The sequence below is a fragment of the Dasypus novemcinctus genome, chromosome 3 (genome assembly GCF_030445035.2).
Source record: "Dasypus novemcinctus isolate mDasNov1 chromosome 3, mDasNov1.1.hap2, whole genome shotgun sequence".
Taxonomy (NCBI): domain Eukaryota; kingdom Metazoa; phylum Chordata; class Mammalia; order Cingulata; family Dasypodidae; genus Dasypus; species Dasypus novemcinctus.
In genome coordinates this window covers 57,558,993-57,574,561 of record NC_080675.1, presented here as the reverse complement: position 1 = coordinate 57,574,561, position 15,569 = coordinate 57,558,993, and the positions used below count along the sequence as shown (strand labels likewise).

Sequence of the window (15,569 nt, the reverse complement as noted above, 5' to 3'; positions counted from 1 at the left end):
CCCTTTTAAAAAAATCTTGTTGATGGTCATTTTGTGGAAATTCACCAAGTTGTATACTTGAGATTTATGCACTTTTTTGGTACTATATTTCAATAAAATGTTTACTAAATATTTGGTTTGAAATTACTTTTTTTCTTTGACCATTAGTTGAAACAAGAGACAATATTTCTATCCACCTCAGGTAACCAAAAAGAGGCAGAGCTAGGAGAAGTGTAATCTGTGGTCCTGCCAAGTCCACAGCACCTAGAAACCCACCCATGGCTTCAAGGCATCCGCTCTGGGACTTCCACAAAAGCAGTTCCACGGACTAAGGCCAGGCCTCTCCGGACCCGCGCGGCCCAAGGTCGAGGGCAAGATCCCTACCACGCCCCCAGCTCTTTTCTCCAGTTCGGGAAGGCCGGGAACCGCTGGGCTTGTTACAGAAGCCGCTGGAAGCACCCGCCTCTTCGACATCTCTAGCTCTGAGGCTCCGACTGGGCACTGCAAAAGTCAATCCCAGTGGGAAGTGGGAAGGGGGGGAGGTACTGTCACCAGATACTTTATTTCTTGAGAGCAACGCACGAAGCCCAAACAAGAGGTAAGAGCTTCAGATTCCGGGGCTCCCTCCAGGAATGAGCTGGGGAGAGGATGGTAGCTTAGGAAATGGGTCTTCGAAGAATCGGCTTTCTTGGTCCCTCAACAAAATCTACCAGCCCGGGCGCCAAAGGGATAGAATGGGTAGCGTTTGGCCGGTCTCGGGGCCCTGGCTCAGAGATCGCGCAAACTCAATCTCAAGGAATCAGAGAAATCGGAGACTGGTGATGAGAGGATGAGCAAGAAGTAAAGAAAATGGAGAGGAGAGGGTTGAGGTGACGGCGGGGTTGGGGGACTGGTCCCGCGCTTGCAGCGCCGCTGAGACGCACCACGCTCTCCAGTTCAGGCAGATGCCGAGCGAGGTGCGCACGCCGGAGAATTCCGACCCGCGCTCGGCCTTCCCCGACTGCCGGCGCGGAAGCCGGCTGGCCAGCCCCACTGCCTCCTCGGCCCCTGCCTGGCTTGCTAAGGGGAACATTTTTCCAGCTCCTTATCCTCATACCCTTCTTGATCAGACACAGTGTGTGCTTGCCCCCGAGGATCCCTGGAGTAAAGAAACAGCGGCGTGGTTCCCTGATGTGCAAGGGACACTGGAGGACAGGGGCGAGGGGAGAGCACAGGGCTGCCCCCCCCCTCCCTCCGCCCGCTCCCCACCCCCTACCCGCCCCCCCCCCCAGTCCCGGAACCCCGAGCCGAAAAGGCTCGAGAGGCTGCTGCACCTTATCCTTAGGCGCTCCTTGCGGAGACCTGGCAGCAACGCCCTAGCGAGCCGCCACGCGTGTCAGCGCAGGGTAAGGTGGAGGAGTCACTCCAGCCGCACTGCACCGCACAGCCCAGCTGCTAGAGGCCGGCGGACCCGCCCGCTGCCACTCGCGGGCCGCAGGCCTTCGTTATTTTTAGCTCGGCGGCTGCACCCTCCTACCTGCAAGAGCTCGCCCCGCTCGCAGACTCGTTTTGCAGGATTTGTGCCCCACCTGGCTAACCTGACCCACACAGGAGGAAACAGCGAGCGCCCGGGCAACCGAGGGGAGTCACCGGCACCGAGAGGCTCCTGAGCTGCTGAGCGCCCCCACCTGTACCACGACTCAGAAGACACAGAAACTTCAGATCATCCCTGGAGGCAACAAACAAACAAATACCGAAAGCAATGAGAGGTCCTAACTTGAGACTCCTCTGGCAGGGGCTATGCGGCTCCTGGGTCAAATTCCCCCTGCGTCCAGCCTCCTCGCGAAGGTGGAATGGACTCCTGGTGTTCCCCGCGCACAGCCTTAGGGAAGCTGGAGCACCAGAGTACAGGAGTCCCAGTTATACATGCAGAAAGTTAAATTTGGGTGGCATTTGTTATGCTCTTGCTTCCCTAGCTAGCCACCCTCTCCACTACTGTTTCCGTTTTATGACAGGTTGTCCAGGTGGCAGAGGATGGTTTGTCCCATCAGCTAAGAAGATTGTGTTTCTCCAGGTGCCTGGGCTCCTGGGATCTGCTGTTTCTCCTTGTCAAGCCCAGCAGTGCTACCTATAAGGTTATGCAACACTAAGGAGGTGGGATTTGTAAGGCTAGGAAGAGGAGCAAAGACCCAACTAGGATGGAACCCCAAGGAGATGTAATAGTGCTGGAAGGGGTTTCAGACATTCTCTGGTGGGGCAGCGGGTCTCACCATCGTTGCAAAACAACCCTAAAGGGTTCCAGACCTCCCTCAAGCCAGTTAAACAAAAACCAAACAAAGCACGGGGTCTCCTTTACTCAGGACAAAGGAAAAGCAGGCTGGGTTTGGATGCTTTGGCCTCAAAATTTTGATTTTCATTCTGTTGAGCCCTTAACAATTGAGTTGTGTGTCTTTGCTCACTTCCAAACCAGGGTTTCCACCACACAGGTAATGGATAAACATGTCTTCTCTTGCACCAATATATGTTGTGCCTCTCCTGTGCCTGAGAGACTTTTCAGCTAGAACCTGGGGTATTTGGATGATTTGATTTTATTTCCCCAGCATTAACTGGAAAATTTTTAAAAAATGAGGGAGGGAGGGACAAAAAGTGGAGAACTCAAAGACTAAGGGTCCTAAGGAGAAAATAAAAGCGAGTGCCTGTGTTTCTTTTGTTGCATTTAAATTAAATGCTAATTTATTTAAATGAGACATTCTTAAAGTTTCTATGCTGCCTGATTAAGGCTCCCTGGGTGGATTTTAGAGGATCTGTAAAAACACTGATATTTATGGGTGCAATTTCGGGTGTAAATTTAAAAGTGCATGAGGGAGGGGCTTAGCTATATCAAACTTCTATAGGGATTCAGGACCAGGAAATGTTGAACCTCTAGAATATGCCCATGCACTAAATATTTCTTATTGAAATGTCTCCAAAATGCACACACACAAAAACCTTGAGCCAGTAAGTAGTTCATAGCTTTCTGGTTCAAACACAAAACAGTTTTAGCTCTTCACTGAGACAAAAGAAATGTCACTCTGTTTAGAGACAGCACATGCGGGGGGAAAGGACTTCAACTCTGCCAAACAGTGACCTGGAGTCCAAATACCTGCTCTGCCCCATGTTAACTGTTCTGCTACTTACCCACCTAAAACTCTTGTGACTCAGTGGGAGGCTCAATCTTTGGCGTGTACGTGAAACTAATTTACGGACTGCAAAATATATGGCTAAAGGCATTTATGCTAATAATGCTGAGTTTCCACATGAGAGTCATAATTAATTGAATGATTATGTAAATATTTGGATATTTTCTTCTTTGTTGAAGACTCATAGCCTTAAAAGGAAAATCAACACACTGGATTCCTGCCCATTGTTAGGCACATTCATGTTTCATCATCTCATTTGATCCTTGAAACAATCTGTGGCTTACATACTCTAGTTACCTCAATATATATATTTAAAAAACACATTGGAGAAGTTCAGTAAATTGCCTGAGGCCACCTAGCTGACATACCCAAGCTGCAATCCCAGCTACAACTTGGGATGTTCAGTCTTCTCACATTCTCTTTGTGGCAAAACTTTCTTTAACCCATTTACTTCCTTTTTATTTCATCCACAGTTCAGGTTCTCTAGCATCTTAACATAAATTCATACCTACAGACCCTTATTGATAGCATCTAAACTTCTTCAGCTAATTAGGCAGCCTAACAAGGTAAAGAAGACTTCTCTCCTTCACCCCTGAAGCCCTCTCCTGTAACCCTTTATAGTAAGCACTATCATCTTCAGCTAATAGACGCTGAATTTGAGACACCCAAGTGGTTTAATAGTTCACCCAAGGTGAATTAACAAGAACATAATTATCTTTTGTCCTTACCACCAAGTTATGGAGCTGAGGAAGATAGATACTTTGCAGTTTCCTCCACCATAATACATTATAAAAAGTACCATAAGTCCTGGCAAATTTTCTGCTAAATACTCTTTCTTATTCCTTTAGGATGGACTGGGTGGACTTGTTCAACAGACAATCCTCCCATTTTGTTTCTCTTTAGCATAAAATCCATAATACCAAAATCTATACTACATAACTTGTGGAAGTTCCAGAGAGCAGGCAGTCATCTGTTCTTGACCTTTAAGTCTGTTTTAATCATGTCTTGGGAACCAGTATCATGGAAAATGAGTTGCTGGAGGGCAAGGACCCAAAACATAAAAATGATGGATCATTGTAGTACTAAACTGCCATGGAAATTTGCTTGTGCCTCACATGAATTATTTCTACTTTTTAATTCGTGCTTTGTGTGGGCAGAAATGCTGTGCTGTGGCATTATTGGAGGTTACAAAAGCTGTAACTGGAAGAAATACACATAAAGTAGATTCAAATGGTTGAAATAAATTGAAGAGCTTAATTTTGGGAATCTCAGAGTATACATGTGAAAAGAAGTGTAACAATGTTCCAATTTAGCTTTATTAAATGACACTCTTCCATATTACAAAACTAATATAATTTCATTTTTCAAAATCTAGAAAGTCCATAAAAGACACTAAGAAATAAAAAAGACAAAATTCTCTTGTGAAATAACTATAGGTGAAGATGCTTTTGGTCTCTTTTCTTTGCAAATATACACTTTCAATTGTTTTTAAAAAAGTAATTGTGCTGCCCCCAGGTTTTTAAAAACTAGCCTTATAAACTTAACATATCATGGACACTTTCACATGCCAGATTTTATTTTTGAAACCAGTGTGAAAGAGTGTACATAGGCTGAATATATTTATTATATGAACATTTTATTATATATTGATTTCATCTGTAATACATTTACCTTATTTCTCCTCAAATGTTATTAACTCAACAAGTACTTATTGTAAGTTAGGCATAGGAGCTACAAAGGAGAATAAAACAGACAAAATTATTACCACTTTTAAGCTCATAAGTGAAGGGAAGATGAGTGACAATCAAAAGAAAAATACACATGTAAAATACTATTAGGTGTTAGAAGAAAATGTCTCCTTTTATTTAAAAACAGTTGAAAGCATTACAAAAAGTTTTGCATACAGACTTGACTGACCCTAATTTGTACATTTACCACAAAATCTAATTTAGTAAAAAGAAACAGTGTACAATCTTCATCTGTGGTTTGGATTTATGTATGTTGTAACATCACGAGGAGCTTTGGGGAATTATGAGTGTTTTGATTATCTATTTCCTCATAACAAACAATGTCAGAACAGAGTGGTTTAAATAATTTATTATTTTCCTGTGATTCTCTAGGTTGACTGGGCTCAGCAGGGTAGCTCTTGCTGGGGGTCTCATGTGGTTGCAGTCAGATGGTGGCTGGGACTATGGGCACCTGAAAGCTAGACCAGGTTGGCTGTACAAGAAGGTATCTTCTCTCAAGTGTTTGGCACTTCAGCTGGATGGCTGGAATTGCCAGGGGTAACTGCGTATCTCTTTTGCTCCATGTGCCTTCTTGATGTGGCTAGCTTGGGCTTTATTACACCCGAGTAGCCTCATGGTAGTTGAACTTATACATCAGCTGGCTTCCTTCAGCATGAACTTCCCAAGAGCATAAGGCAGAGACTACCAGACTTCTTATGACCTACCCTCAGCAGTTATGTGACATCATTCCCACTGTATACCATTGGCTACACAAAGCCCACCTAGATTCAAGGTGGGAGGTGTCTATACACGGGCACCAATGTCAAGAGGCATTGTTCTTTGGAGACTACCTATTTCAATGAGGAGAGTAGCTTTAACAAAACAAAGTAGCATTATACCATGGAACTATCAAAGATCACCCCAAGGAGCTCAGGACAAACCAGGTGAATGTCCTTCCCCAAAATAACTCCAAAGCCAACAGCCTGCTTGCTCATTCTCTGGGTCAATTAATGCTGGTTGTGGGCAGGAATGCAGACAAGGCCACACAGTGTGACTCCCTTATAATTGGGGAGTCTCCTCCTTTGGAGGAGGAGAAAGGACCCCCACCATTGGGAGCCAGAATGCAGTATGCATTTCTTTTCTCCAGAAAAACCAAAGCACATCTGAATGCCCAAGTCCACTCTGCTCAGTAGGCCAGGTATGTTGTGCTGTTGCTCCCCTGCTGGTGACAGCCCTGGTTAAGAGCTACTGAATGCTTACTTTAGTCTAGCCGCTGGGCCAGCCTCTATGAGTGCATTAACTCATTTAGTTTTCCTAGTAGCCTAATGAAGCAACTGTTATCCTTACTTTACAGATGAGAAAACTGAGGTGCAGAAATTTTAAGCAACTTGTCACGGGTCACATAAGTAATACCTGGTAGCCCTGGGATTCAAATGCAGACAGTCAACTTCAGAGGCCATCCTCTTAGCAGCTACACTGCTGCCTTGAGCAAGTAGCTTCACTTCTCTGAGTTGTAGTTTTCTCTGTAAAAGAAAGTGAATATCCCTTCCCTCACAGGCTTACACTAAGAAGTGTCTTCCCAGCTTTGCCACTTATAAGCTATGTAACCTTGGGCATATTACTTGTCTTTCTGAGTCTGGGTTTCCTTATTTAAGGAATGAATATGTTCTTACAAGGACTATGTGGAATAATCAATATAAAGTTCAGAGTGTTTTGCATAAACCAAGAACTTGATAAATGGTATTAATTGCTATTAATATTATTGCTTAAGTTGTAGCACAATTTCAGGCTTCTTGACTTGAGTCTAATTCCCTGACAATTCTCCTATTGAAAATGCTCTTATTTCATCTCATTTGTACTGTTTCCCTACTTTCCCACCCGCAAAACAGCTGCACATTTAGGCAGAGGGACATAACGAGTGCTGGTAGATAGTCACGTTGCCACTACAGATGGCCCTGCTTTGGCTAAGGATAGAGGACAGGAGCCAATATTCACAGGGAACTGCAGATGTTCTCCTTTAACTTGGATCAGAGGGGCCATTATGGGCACAGTGTGGGCTATTGCAGACTTTTCTGTCCAGAATAGAATGTCATAGAATATGTGTGCATTCATTCAACACTTATTGAATACCTACTCTGTGCTGGGTTGTCTTGAAAATACAAAGATGAATGGGACATGCTCCCCTTAAAATATAGATGGGAAGGCAAAACACACATAACAAAACAGAATACAGAGTGAGAAGTCCTGTAGTAGTCATGCAAACAGTGGTTAATCTCAGAAGGAGAAATTTGTCAGAGAAAGTTTGGAGGAAGATGAGGAAGTCTTCTTGGAGGCAGAGGCAATTCATCAGGACATTAAAAAGATGAAAGGACATCAATAAGCAGAGATAGTTTGGGCAAGATCATTCAAGGTAGAGGAAATGAAGTGAGGGCAGATGTGAGTAGAGTGAGCTGCCCAATCAGAGTGTGTGTGTGTGTGTGTGTGTGTGTGTGTGTGTGTGGCAGGCACTTCTGATTGGCTGACTCCTCTCTATCCACAACCCTACCTTCCACAGTCACTTTCCACCACACCTATGGCCAGTGAGTCATAAGGAGAATATTGCTGTGTTCATATTCTAGGAAACCGTTTGCTTTGCTTATTAAAAAAAAAAAAAAAGATGACAGGTACAACTGACATGCACTTTCCTTCAACTTTTGTCACGTGCAGTTTCTCCTTAAATAAGGATGAGGGGCCTGGAAGTGCCTCTTGAGATCATGAGATGATAAGCAGAAGGTCAAAAGCCATATAATGAGATAGTGGGACAGAAATAAAGAAGGAGTTTGGGTTCATCATTGAGTAGCTGCATCAGCTTTGGACTGCAGACCCTACTTATTATTATGTAAGAAAAATAAATTTAAGCCAATACACATTGGATGTTCAGTTACTTGCAGCCAAGGGCATTCCTGATAGATAAATTAGGTAATGGTGAATCATGGACTATGAGGCCAGAAAAATGGGTGGGATCGCAGTATGGGATGAATATTATGAAGGGCCATAAAGTCCACATACAAAATGCTTTGTTCCTTATTTAGTAGGCAAAGAGGAACCAGTTAAGTTTGGTGAGTAGTAATAGGTTTGGAGCTATGCTTTCGGAAGATTTATCCAGCAACAAAGGAGAAACTAGGAGTCAATGAAACCATTTATGAAAGAATTCTAATGGTTACAGCACCACAGAGAGTTTCCCCTATCACAATCTTGATCACAAATAAAAAGTTAAATATATATAAAACTTTGCAGTATTATTAATTTGTAACATACAATCTAAAGGAAACAGCATCTTGCTCTGTGAAGACAGCTTCAAAACCAATCCCCTAAACCTTCTTTGCACCAGATTGTGACTCCCTAGTGCTTTCCTATTTAAAAATTGAGGAGACACAACCCTAGAGTAGGAGAGTAGCAGGAGATAGCAAAGGGAGGAAGGGATATGAGAAATATTTCAAAGGAAGAATTGACGGTACTTGGCTATTGTTTTGATGTGGCAGGAACAAGTTGCTGGATGAGGGATGACTCCAATAGAAGACCTATGTTGCTTGAAGTTTCAGCAGTTAGATGGAGAAAAACACAGAAGGAGCAGGTCTGGGGGTAGAGTGGTAGGAGGTGGTAGGTTCACCAGCCATTGATTGTTGGGAATGGACACTTTAAGAGCTGACCACATCAGGTGGTATCCTTCCAGGCTCCAAGTAAAAGAGGAACTCTGTTCGGAAACTAGTGACCGCTGAGGGTTTTTTTCCTGGGCCAACTCTAGTTCCTTCTACCCTATCTCTACTTTCTCCCTAACAACCCCCTCTTTGTCCAGCTGCCTGCAAACTGGATTCGCTGTCTCTAGCTTTGGCATCTCTGCCTGCTGATTCTCTGCCCCATGACTTGTGACTCCCACTTGGTGTCATCCCCTAGAAATGACTCTCAGTCAATCTGACCTCTCCAAGCTGACCTGCTGGAAGGTGTCATAGCCTGGTTTGAGAGGCATATAAAATCAGTAAGACATCCTTGAGAATCAAAAAATTCATCCATTTTGTTGAATCCCTGGGTCCAGAGTGCTCTTCTCCCACTTTTCCTGTCTGGTCCCGTTTTGATTTTCAACCATCAATTCAGTATCACCTCCTGAGATGACCCAGTCTCAATAGCCACTCAGCCTCTCCCAGGTAAAGCATTAATCCATTTTTTGGGCATCCATGAGGCCCAGGCAATGTTTTAGGTATAAACAATAGAAAGAATGAAAAAAAGTCCCTGTCCTCATGGAGATTACTTTCTGGGGGAGATGAAGGATGCAAAAAATAAATAAATAAATAATTATATTTCAGGTGGTGACATGTGCTATGCAGGAAAATGAAGTGAGGCCCTGGGATAATGGAGAGGCCTTTGGGGCTGAAACAGAATAATGAGGGGAGAGAGGATTTGAGTGTAGAGAAGGGTACATATCAGGTAGGTCTTAGTAAAGAAAAAAATGCATTTTACAAACTTCCAAATTTTTAAAATTCAGTGTTTAATACCAGGCTTTGTATATATGAACACAAATACAATGTGGTGAAGTCCCAGCCCTCTTGGAATTTGATTAAAAGAAAAAAGAAAAAGACTGATAAACTAACAATTTCAATGTAGTCAGTAACAGAGGCACGCTTTGTCCACTTTGAAGGATGTCTGGGAAGGCTACACAGGAAAGAGGACTCTACCTGAGTGTCAAGTGGGCAAAAGCAACCCAGACAGAAATGGTCATTGAGCAAAAAAGGTCATCAGCCCTGAGCATTCTGCTGTGGCTACAGTGGACCAGGGAACTGGGTATGTGAGCAGATGAGATAGAGCCCAAAATGCAATTTACGACTTACTTGAACAATTTACTTAGTCCTTCCGCGCTTCCCTTTGCGTCTCTGTAAAATGGGGCTTTATCTCATAGGATTGTTGGGAGGATTTAATGAGATAATGACTGTAAAGCATTTAACCTGATGCCAGATACCATAAATGCTCAGCAAACATTAGCTAAGGTTGTTATCCAGTAAGTCACAGGCCAGGATTAGGTTGACAGTTTAGAAATTCTCTGTTCGTGCACACAAGTTGATTGCATGAGACAGGAATTCCAGCATGGAGCAGATTACAATAGCCCAGGCCAGAAAGGAAGCCCGAGTGGACAATGGTGATAGGCGGCCCTGGTGGAAGAGAGGAGCATAATCTTCAGTCAGTCTTAAGACGACTTCTTAAGAAAAGAGAAAAAAAATCTCAAATTAGTTTACATTTCTAAGCTGGCACAGTAATCAGTAAATGCATATGTAAAACAACCACCACAAAACCACAAACTATTAGTAGATTGGGAAAGTATTTAGGTAGTTTATGGAATTAACCAGGAAGATATCAGCATTTTCCTTAATTCCTGGAGGATAGGGAAGTTCCCCTGAAGGCAACATATCTAGCACTTTTCCAGAGGAGTCCATTAGGAGTGCACATTTTTTCAGGGACTCTGGGCATTTAATCACACAAAACAAGTGTTTATTGACTACTTACTAAAGTGGAAAGCACTATTAAAAGAGTCACAACAGCACAAAATCCAAGTTTGTTCTAAAAGGTTGTACTCTTTGCACTGAAGAACTCTGGGGAAAAAAACAAAATAAAAAATTGTTTGTTGAAGGGTGAAAGCAACTAAATTTACAAATGACTCTGAAAATTCAGCCACTGATTCCTTAGAAACTGTATAATACCTCTAAATAAAGCAAAAGAAAAAGTCAAAATTTTCTCACAGACTTTGTACAGGTCCCAAATTTCATCCCACATGGCTCCGTGGTGCTGCATGGTCTCTCTGCAGAGGTGTTTTGGGAGGAGAAACAACAGCATACTCCTCAGCTGGTTGCTCACTTAGAGGTGGTTTGTTCTCATGGATACAATGTGAATTCAAATATTCACCAGGACTGCCCACAGTTAACTTAATTTGAGTCTGGGTGGCACATTTAAACAAAATTATCATATTACCATGGCTACTTTTAATTCAGAACCTACAATGTGTCAGATAACTTACTCTTAACCTTTACAGTGACCCTGATATACGGGCACTGTTTTCCCCTTGAACAGGACAGTTTGAGTACTCAGAGAGATTAAATGAATCTGTGAATGGCAACGTTGGCATTCAACTCAGGGTTGTTGGCCCAATAGCTGGGGTCCTTTCCACTTCACTAGGGCTTCTTTGAACCACCTATGACTGATGTGACTCTTCAACTAGGCATTTCATTTAATATGCCTTTTGTGTTATTTTCCTGTCTGCCCCCCCCCCCGCCATAACTTTATCCCTTCTAGAGTACAAAAACAATCAATACTCACTGCAGAAAATTGGGAGGAAATAGGAACCTATAAGGATGTGCTCCAACTATAATTTAGATAATGATCTTTAGGTTAGGTTGAGATTTCATTGCCCTCATTTAAAAATGACACCTTTTCTTATGAGTTGAACTTAAAAGGGAAAGCCACAGTGTAGTCTTGGTATTGGCAAATTTTTGGTCTATGTGATGAAGAAATAAGCTTTCTGGTGAGGAAAGAGTTTCCATTCTCTAAATGAGGGTGAGAGCCAGAGAGAACATAGAAACAGTTCATGGCAAGATGGATGCCCTTTTGTGGTCACTCTCCTAGTCATCAGAGGACAGGCTTAAATATTGCATGCTTGTTACATGCAAGTTTCCACAGGTAGACCCCCAATGCAGGACCACAGCTTTCTACCAATGGTTGGAGAGGTCTGCATCTTGGTTACAAGCCAAGGATGCAACAACTATCATCTTCTCATTTCAACATAAAGGAGAGAAAAAGGCAGGTAGGCTGTGGGAAGCACGGAAAGAGCAATTGCCAATGGTGCCCAGTGTCCCAGAAGGCTCTGGGCAGACACAAGTATATTGATGCTCTTTAATTCTGAGGTCACCCTTCGGCAGTGTAGATAATCATCCTTCCTCTTTCATCAAGGGTTTGTAACAGTTGCCTTCACTCTAAGATTCTGAGGCAACCCTGTCCTGTTCTCACATTCTGTATTAAGGGTTACAGACTTCTGGACCCTGGGCTATTTTACTTGACTTGAGGAATGTTTTTAAAGGTTTGCACCAACATTTTATAACTGGGAAATGTCTCACAAAAAAACTTAATTCCTGCCATTTTGAAATCAGAAGATCTGGTTATTTTGGGCCAGACTCCCCCAGGCCATTGGAGCCACAGGTTAGTGACTCTTGATCGCTGCTTTAGCACGGCCGTGATTATTAAACAGAGAAACATTTGTCTGTACTAATATCGCTACCTAAGCTGGAAAAAGGAAAAATAACCAGAGATAGCGGTGCATTTCTAGAACAACCCAGCCAGCTCCTGGTTGGTCTGCCTGGTTCCTTGTACACATCTGTGTTTGCTGTTTTTGACAGCCTCCATTCTGAGACCCTTTGCTTTTCCACAGATGCAAGCTAAAGGACTAGTCCTGGATTCTAATTCCCGTGCTGCCCCAGACTGGAGGTGTGACCTTGAACAAGTCACTCTGTGCACTAACCTTAGTCCTTTCATCTTTAAAATGAGGCATCTGGTCCCATCTCTTCAGTTCTGAAATTCTCTAGTCCCTTATCTCTAAAGAGCTTCCTCGGTCCTTCTGACCTCACGTTGGATAAATTGCACCCGGGTGAGTCAAACAATTTAGTTTCAAGCGGATGACCTAATTGAAGAAGAAAAAGAGCAATTAGTCTGCAAAGAGAGAAGAGGAAAACGGCAACCCAGGGAGACACTTAACGCAGGGATGAGAAAAAGAATGGGAAAGGCAAGAGAGGGTTGAAAAGTTTGCATTTAAAAGCCACAAGAATGAAACAAATATGAGGAGGGCTTTTTTACACATCAAAATGAAATTATATTAAATCTTTAAGCAGTATATATTTTCATAGAAAATTGGGATGTTTTGAAAGGTAAAAATATTTTTAAAAATTAGTAATTTTTAAAATAATATAAAAATAATTCCACCAGTTAAGGTCAGGTTCTGCTAACTCCAGATATATGGTCTTCTTAGCTTTTTTATTCTTTAAATCCTTTTTATAGTTGAGATCGCTTTCAAACCTGATTTGATTTGAAAACAAAAAATATCATGAGGTAAATTATCATTGAGAACTGTCTCATTAAATTTCCTACAAGGTGTACAGGTATGCTTTTGTTTGATTTATTTGTGTTTCTTTTTATAGATAGCACTTTTAGCAAAACACACCAAAAAGTTGAATAAAATAATTCATTTTCCATTACTGTTTCAATTTACCAGTATAGGTTAAGGGTTTTGACATCACCACAAAGGGCTTAAAATAGAACTAATTCCCAACAAAGGAATAAATTTCTGCATTCTGATTTTTTGGTTTTAAGAGTGCTTTCCTATGATCTTCTTTCCTTTTTTTTTTTTTTTCTTTTAAGAGAAGGCTTACCTTTGGTTGTGGTTGCGGCAGCTTTTCAGAGGTCAAGAAATTATATTTATCATTTCATTTCAATCAAGAGCTATAAACTGTTGGCAAGAAAGTCTCTTAAAATTGGTGATTCTATGAGTTTTTGCAACATAGTCTAGAGCATTACAATTCACTTTTAGATAACCTCTTTTTGAAGGGCACAGGAAAGGTAAGAAGATGTGATTAGAGATGTTTGTGTAAGAATAACCTCATTGCTCAGAGAAACTGGGAAAGAGCATATCTCTAACTTTTCTTGCCATTAAGTCTCCTTACAGAATGAAAGCACCAAATACAAAACCAGGAGAGCACGTAGCCTGCCTCTGCAGAAGCACGGGTGCTTCCTCTGCAGAAGCACGGGTGCTTGTTTGCAGTTCAGTTTACCAGATTTGCAGATCTCCAATCTTATCAGAATTGAACTACCTGGCTTATTCTATTTCTGCTTTGTTGATACCCAAGCTTGACTTTTTTTTTTTTTTTAACTGAGAATGTCTAAAGCCTGGGGCATGCTCCCGGGTGTTCTCAAGACTCAAATGCCGCTGCTTAAAGAGTTAAAGATCTCGGTGGCTGCAGTAAAAGGATGATAAGGTAATCACTCACCCATTGGAGATGCTCCCTTGTCCTTTACCAAAACAAGCTCTGAGAAACATGGAATGTATTCAATGGTTTAGGGAAACTCTACCTTGCAAAGCCAAGATTAGTATTAGATTTTTAAGGTTGGAGAAAGTTCGCATTGTAATAATTTATCTTTGAGAACAAGAGTTTATTTTTCATTTATCAAGAGCTTAATATTTCCCCTCTTAGGAAAAATTCTTTGAGGGATATACTATACCCAGGAAAACACTCACTGACAACATATTTTTGTTTATCAGTTCAAGCTAAAAACTTCCCTTAGAGATTAAAAAAAACATTTTTTCTTTCCCAGCATGAGGGGAATCACATTCGAACTGGCCATACACAGAGATGCAGGATTTGGCCTCCTTTACAACCACAATAGTAGCCTTCAGTAAGGAGAAAGCTGCTCCTGAGAAGGTTTTGTTTTGTTCTGTTTTGTTTTAAATAAAAGTGAAAAAAGGCCTTTTGCAATACCAATTCTGCTGCCCAGAGGAAGCCAATTCTATACTTCAGTGAAAGCTCAGTGTTTAGAAACTCAGAATAGCTAGCACTAGAGGGAAAAAGTGATTCCACAGAGTTGTACTAAGGAAAATTTTAACATTTTGTATCAAGTTTTGAGTTATTGTTTAATGGGTTCAGAAATTTTGTTTCGGATCATGAAAAAGTTTTGGTAATGGATGGAGGTGATGGTAGCATTCCATTATGCATGTAATCAATGCCACTGAACTGTATATCCAAAAAAGTTAAAATGGCAAACTTTATGTTATATACATTTTACCGTGATAAAAATAGGAGAAAAAATATATACTTGCACCAGCTTTTATACTTACCAAAAGGAGGAAGAGGAGAAGAGTGAACATTCTTTTTAGTAAATGTGGTCAGAAAGTAAGATAAACTTTGATACATTTGCATACTAGTGAAATAAAAAGTTATCTCTTAAAGTCCTAAAACTCATTCCTTTATCAAATGCTAAAATTATAAGCAGGTTGACTCAAGTTCCGGATGACACTTTTTTGATAGAACCTGATCTCTACCTAAGAGATGGTTGCTTTGCCCAGAATTCCCTCTCTTTCAGAATTCGGCATGCTAAATCCTTCTTGATTTTATGGTTCTTACTCAAATTTTAAATGAAAAACTTTTTTCTCATGAAACTCATATATGTGATTGAAATGTTGGTGGGAGGCAAAAGCCCTCTGCAAAAACATTTGAAAATGAAACACTCTCAGTGCATAATCCCTTCCTCTGCAGCAGAAGGTTTTTAAATAAGTGAAAAAAAGAAAAATGCACACAGAACCCTGCCTACAAGAAGAAGGTATGTGCATAGGAATCTCATGCTGCACAGTGCTGACATTTGACACCACTTTGAACCCTGAGTGCAGCTGGTGTCGACTCTGAAATGTCTCCCACCTCGTTCTTGGCTTCTCTCACTTATCCCTCTGGCCAAGCGCCCCATGTCCTACCTGCCCCTCCCACTACAGAGATTGCCGGAGGGCAGAGGCAAAACCTGTGCTCTTGTCAGGACTCAATCCATGTTCAATAACAGCAATCAGAATGCAGTTCAGTTCATCAATGACTTCCAAAGACGCCGCTTGCTGAGTCGGTGGTGCATTTCTGTTGGTGTGTAACCACCCTCTATG

At 41.9% G+C, this 15,569-nt stretch overlaps 1 long non-coding RNA gene across 2 annotated transcripts; it reads right to left on the bottom strand.

The window, feature by feature from the left end:
- Positions 1 to 9,385: 9,385 nt before the first annotated feature.
- Positions 9,386 to 15,569, bottom strand: LOC131277933 (uncharacterized). Of its 2 annotated transcripts, XR_009184995.1 has the most exons (4): positions 15,393 to 15,569; positions 12,399 to 12,557; positions 10,397 to 10,482; positions 9,386 to 10,091 (listed from the first exon to the last, which is right to left on the bottom strand). It is a non-coding gene; the product is annotated as an uncharacterized lncRNA (long non-coding RNA). The 2 variants fall into 2 exon arrangements; XR_009184994.1 differs by lacking the exon at positions 15,393 to 15,569 and having other exon boundaries at positions 12,399 to 12,702.